This window comes from Gossypium raimondii, chromosome 12 (genome assembly GCF_025698545.1).
Source record: "Gossypium raimondii isolate GPD5lz chromosome 12, ASM2569854v1, whole genome shotgun sequence".
Taxonomy (NCBI): Eukaryota; Viridiplantae; Streptophyta; class Magnoliopsida; order Malvales; family Malvaceae; genus Gossypium; species Gossypium raimondii.
This window is the reverse complement of record NC_068576.1, coordinates 41326633-41333419: the sequence shown is the minus strand read 5'-3', so window position 1 is coordinate 41333419 and position 6787 is coordinate 41326633. Positions and strand designations below refer to the sequence as shown.

The window sequence follows — 6787 nt, the reverse complement described above, 5'->3', positions numbered from 1 at the left end:
AACGACACCGTTTATTCAGCCCTTAAAAGTCAAATTTTTTTAAAAAAAATTCATTTCTCGCCACTTTTCTAAAATAATGAGAGTTTCCTCTCTCAAACCCCTCTTTCTCCTACCCTTGAGTTTCCCCAGACCTCCGTCACGCCGCCGCCGTCGTTGTATGGCGTCCTTGAGAGCCAAGCTCTCTCAACCCGCGAGGATATATAAAAAAGAGATTTTTGACCCCCTTGAGACCCGAATTGGGCAACAGAGGAGAAGCCCTCCGACAGCGCGGCCGCGGCCATCCGGTGAGTCTTTATTTACTCTATGTTATACGCAGAAAAATAAACTAAAAAGGATGAAAATAGAGTCAAAAAATCTGAAAACTGAAATGAAAAACACAAGAAATCACCTTTAAGTATTTTTTGCTTTTATTTTCTGAGAAATCGTGAAAAAAAATAAAAAGGAAAAGGGAACTCACAATACAGTGATGAAATTCGGCTTTTATAGCCAATGTTACATGTTATCTCTACTATTTTCCTCGAGTGTTTTTGTTTTTTGCGTGTCTTGCAGGTGACGGCGCAAGTGGGGGCGGCGATGTGACCGTGGCGGTGGTGGCAGAAGGCGGCGGCCAGGAGACCAAAGGTCAGCAGATGCAGCGCTAAGGTTTCAACTTTTCTGAAACCTTAGTTTGACTTTGGTTTGTTGGGCTAGGATATTGGGCCTCGAGTTTGGGCTGCTGTAGTTGTTTTGGATTGGGTTTGTTTGGGCTGGTAGGTTACTGGGCTGGGTTTGGGTTAGTAATTGTTTAGGTTTGCTGTTTGGGTTGTGATGTATTGGGTTTTTTGGGTCCCGGGCAAATATTGGGCCCGTACAATCATTGTCTCTAGTCACAATTTGGTTAGAAGGACGAAGGACAAATTATTTTTTTGTTTTTACTTAAAAAAATGTGTTCTCTTACTAATTTATTAAATTTAGAGATTTGGGATTTTCTCAAATCATGGAATCTACATTAACTCCACTTACGATTCAATTGTTAAATTAAACTTTTATAAATATATTTTTAATATAAAAAGTTTCCTTAACCAACATAATTTAATTGTTTATTATAAATTTAACATTCATGTACTTACTTAATTGAATTGGTGTCATTAAATGATGCTAAATTCAACAATGATTAATAATAGGTAAAAGTATCATCTTTTATCCACAATCGAATATAAAAAGTGATGTCTAGTCCAATCAAAAGAATTCATTTCCTTTATTAATATATATATTTCTATCCTTTCTTTTCAATAATCTATCGCCTTCCTTGTACAATCATCTGACTGTTTTTCCATTTTCACCGTTTACAAATAGTTTCCAAATAAACCCCAACAAAAAAGAGAAGGGAAAAAAAGAAGATAAAGATATCGTTGGGAATGAAATTCTTTCATTTGTATCCCCTCTGACAAAAAATAGAGGGATCAATTGATGCATTTTTAAAATTTTATCCGTCGAGACTGACGGGGTTCGAACCCGCAACTTCCGCCTTGATAGGGCAGTGCTCTGACCAATTGAACTACAATCCCAGGGAAATAAAAGAAAGTGCCAATATAATGGAATGAGTAGAGCCGAAAGCTTTTTCCATCTTTTATGATTTTCTATTTTTTATTCACAATTTATACTCAGTAAATCATACATTTTAATCGCCACTCTATTTGATATAGAAATAAATTAGATAAATTCAATCTATTATATAAATATTTATTAGAAATAATTAGATATTATAAAAAGAAACTAGATTATATTAATAATACAAAGTATAAGATCAATGATTGGTTTAACATGAACAAAAAAAAAAGGGAGTTAACCTTCATTTTTCCACTTTTCATTCATTGATTCACTTATTATTGATTCACATAGTGGAACGAGACCCTCGGTAACATGACATAAGGACTCTTTATTAATTTGAATTTTATTGAAATTTCAATAAACCAAAATTAAAAATAATTAAATGAAGCGAAATCGATTGAAGGATTATACTACAAATATTAATGAGATGAATTAGATCAATATCCATACTTTACTTTTTGTATTGTATATAATGTATAAAAATAGAAATAAAAATAAATAAATAAAATTAGAATATATATAAAAATAAAATAGATATAATATAAAAATAAATTAAACCAAAAGAGTTTCCTCTTTCTCTTGATTTATTCTGCAAAGATCTAACTTCTCAAATTGATCCCTAATTAGAAGTTTCAACGAGATAATAAACAGATTGTTGACCTTTGGAAAGAATTGGAAAGAAAAGGGGAAAAAGCTGATTTCATGAAGTCCTATATTAGAGGGATTAAGTCAAATTAATCCATTTAATAATAAAAGGGATCAACATGTTCTCTGTATTATTAAAAAAAATTAAATTAAATTAGAATAGAGTTAATAATTTTTTTTGGATAAGTAAAATGTATTTCATGCAAGCAAATTTTTTACTACATCATAATTAGAGGCCTAATCAACCTCTCAACCTACAAAATCAGTATCAACGCTCATTTACATCAGCTCCCATTTTCTTCAAATGTCATTAGTATTATCTAAAGCAACTTTAAAGTTTACAATGCTATCACGAGTAAAACATTTAATCAATGCAAACAAAGAATGAACCGATCTAAGATTGCCACCATGAACTCTACGATTTCTTTCTTGCCAAACAAAATAGATAAAAACACACTATGCAAGTCTAAGAATAGTGATTTAAGAGCCTTAGCTCTACCATTCCTGACCATCCAATCAAAAATACACTGTCATGGTCAAGCTGTAAATGAAGATCACAAGCATGAAGAATAAGGCTCCTAGTTGCTGAGAAAAAGAACAGTTACCAAAAAGATGGTCTCTGCTTTCAATATCATATGAGCACAAAGAACATATATCGAATTAATCTAATAACCCCATTCAATCAATCTTGATTTCACTTAGAGTCTATCTAAAACTGCCAACCAAACAATGAAAGAATGTCCAAGGAAAGTTAGATTTCTCCATCCCAATCTATGCCAAACAACTTTTTTTTTTTGGAGCCTTATCTTCTCCCAAACTTTATTTGCCTCGGAAGTAGATTTGAAGCCACCACACAACATTAACAAACTTCTAAGGCTTCCTTTGGATCCCCGTTTAGCATCAGTACAGTGCTTTCACTACACCAAAACAGGTTTTTAGCGGCATTTTTTTAGGCTTTTAGCGGTGCTTTTTAGCGCTGCTAAAAGTATTTGTGGCGCTTTCACAAACGCCGTAAAAAATGCCGCTATTGGCAACGTCGCTAACATTTGCGGCGCTTTCCCAAAAACGCCGCTAAAGAACAAGACCTTTAGCGGCGCTTTCCCCAAAAACGCCGCTAAAGGTCATGGAAAATAAAAATAAAAAATTATTATAAAAATGCCACAAATCCATTCCTAGCCCTTTACCTGCTTAAGCAAATCCTTTAGAACTGTTATCAGTACATACATCACTCCATTCTTTGGTTAGAGATTGTAGCAACAGCAAAAGTGAGATTCCACCAATTAAGAAATGTATAATTTAATTCGAAGACGTATTAAAATGGAAATTCATGAATAAGAAGATCAATGTTTTTCACTATATCTCATGCAGCAAGTCAAAATGCCTTTGATTACATAAGATTCCTTTGAAATTAAAAAAAAAAAAATTCAAACTAGTTCATATCAACTTGCTCAAGTTGTATGTATAAATTGTAGATCAACACCTTATTTGAACTTACAATTCTAGGAAAGCATAAAATGTAGTTCCATAAGCATGCATTTAAAGTACCAAAAAAAATTACTGATTACAGTGACAGTCTAAGCTCCAAATCTAGCTCTTGTGTGTCACTTGATTCTGAATTTTGACTGCTCGATCCCAATGAGTTGCTGAGATGTTTCTTGCTCATTGAGTGAGAATCCTATAAGAATGTAAGGAACTAAAACAAGTTAAATTTTAAAACACAATCATCACATAGCACATAAACTAAAAAAAGGAAGGGACTTGTGTATAGCAAACTCAACGTATCGGTTTAGAAGTTCTGGTCAAGTTTTGTTGTGCAAAATGTGGGTGCCTAAGAAGCCACTGCTTGGCTGGGAATCACCATATCTGATGTTTTCCCTTTGATCGTATTCTCCAACCCCCATCTGTAATAATATATAATTGTAGTACTTGATTTCATTAATATAGTTATTGATGCATAAAGAAATGGGGGAGGTGACAATGGAAAGTAGCACTTTAACACTTCAAGTTACAGCATTTAAACACTTCAATTTGCAGCACTTTAACATATCAATTAACAACATATACACAATTCAATTAACATAGCATTCTAAAGTAGTTACTTTTAAGATTCTGAAAATGAAAGCATGATATCCACAATTTAACATGTAGTCACATATACACAGTTCAGTTCTCAAAAATAAAAAAATAAAAAAGTGCCAACACTCAAAAGCCAAAACTCAATTATTGTCTAGAGTACGGTAACTCGTTAAAAATTAAACACAGTTCAAATATTAAAAACAAGAAATACCTTCCCATGAGCAATAGCTATATCAACATTTGGAAATGACTGTTTAAGAAAATCCATCACTTCTTCCAATCTTGTCACATAAGAATGGAATCAATACTAACAAACTGAACGAGAGAAATATAAAATAGCAACACAAATGTATATATACTAGGAAATCATCTAAACAACGCACCCTCAGCATATGAATTTTAATTATTGGTAGCTTTTATTTTATTTTCATTTTACCTCCCCCACCCCATTTTTTCCCGCCTGTAAAAAGGACATCTTAATTGATCTAATTTATAAGCTCTGTGATTCAACTCATTAGATGATACTTATTTTTCCACAAATACATAAAAATATATAGACAAGATTATCAATATTACCATTTTTCAAGAGCAGCAGGCCTACAATATATATTTGCCTCAGAAAAGAACTAGCACAAAATATTACTAAACCATATAGATAATGGCATGATAAGAACATTTAAAAGTGCAACAAGTAGGAAATTTTGGATTAAGGCATTAGCTTTAATTCGAAGTAAGACAGAAAACTTGACCACCACGATCCAGCTCATACCGGATTGCTGCAATGACCTTTTCTTTACCAAATGCTGAAAGATGGGTTTTGATAGGAACCCTTTCTGGAGGTGGTGTAGAAATTAAACTGAAAGGATGAAGGAAGGACAGTAAGTACATAACGATTTTATAGGACAAGTAATCTGAAATTAAAGTTCACGGAAATGCCTATTCTATTAAAGTGATGCTTTCACTGCTTGCAGGTAATTTATTCAAGTCTCGGAATGAATACAAACTAAATGGTCTCTGAATGGGTTCTTGAAGTATGGAATATGATTCTAATAAGCAAGTCAATATTTATAAATTAGCAAAAACCAACTGTTCAAGTGCATGTATACACCAAAAACAGGATCAAATTTCCAATTTTTGCAAATTAAAATGATTAAATTCTAATAAATTAAAGTTTCCAATGAAATTCAAAATTACACCATTAAGTAAATAAGAGTTTTAAATCACCTAAGATCAAAAACCCATTTTGGGTATAAACTTTTGTAACTATTTATTAAATCTGCAACACCATTTTGATGCTTTGGTTCAATATTAGCTGAAGCTTCTCTAAGTTCCTGCAATTTTAAAACAACAAAATTTAAAAGAATAAAAAAACAAAAGTTTTTTTCAAGATGGGACAAATCCCAGAACAAGTATTCATTGCGATTTGAGCAAAGATCAGATATGGGAGTACAAGAGCCTTGTGCATTCAATGTGCCGCTTCCACAACATGCGGTTTTCACATATTTAAAATCTGGGAAAACAAATGAAAGTTGAAATGAAGATCATTAGATCATGTTTACACCGTCTATTAATATTATCATTCGACTGAGTGAGAAACATAAAATGAACAGACAACAAATGCGGATACTACATTATTTACATAAAATGAACAAGTAAAAGCATCAAATTTCAATATAGCATCACTCAATCTCGGGCATATTGAATGTTAAATTGGTTTGTTACCATCAAATCTTATCTATATGATAAAAGCAGCACAAAATGGAAATGCAATATAATGCTTTTAGAAAATAAACCAAGTGAGAAACTATGCAAGTAATACTGCAGAAATCAATAACTTAAAACTTGTTTTGAACCTGTGGCAATTCAATCTCCCACAAAAATATCAAAACAAAAAGTCATGGATCATTTTCACTACTTTACATGCTGTGAATGATAAGTGTGAAATTATAAGAAGAAAACTCTGAAGAAAAACATCTTATTCAAAGACTTACTTAATACATGCAAAGTTGCACGTATTTATACATGCATGAGAGCCGAAGTCGATGACGCTTCAAACAAACTTTCTAATCTGCTATCATCTTTAATCGCTAATGACTAATCGCTAATGACTTACAACGGTTTTGACTATATTACAACCGCTTTGACTATATTAACTCTAACATTCCTTAGCATTTCTTTGGACTTTTGATCATTAATTTCACTTCTCGACAAAGACTTGAAGAGCACGTCGAAAAGAGACAAACAGTTTAGGAGGTATTGGTTTAGTGAGACCATCGAGAATCTGTTGAGCAGATGGAACAAAATTCACTTGCAACATTCCAAGATGAACTTTTCTCGAACAAAATGATGATCTATTTCCACATGCTTCATCCTAGCATGATGTGTGGGATTTTCAGTAATTGAAACTGCAGAAGAATTATCACACCATACAATTGGCAGCTTAGTCAAAGAAATCCTAACTTCATCCAGTAGTTGT

The 6787-nt window shown here is 32.7% G+C and overlaps 1 non-coding gene across 1 annotated transcript; it reads right to left on the bottom strand.

The window, feature by feature from the left end:
- Nucleotides 1-1473: 1473 nt before the first annotated feature.
- On the bottom strand, nucleotides 1474-1547 carry TRNAD-AUC (transfer RNA aspartic acid (anticodon AUC)). The gene has a single exon. It is a non-coding gene; the product is annotated as a tRNA-Asp (tRNA).
- Nucleotides 1548-6787: the final 5240 nt, after the last annotated feature.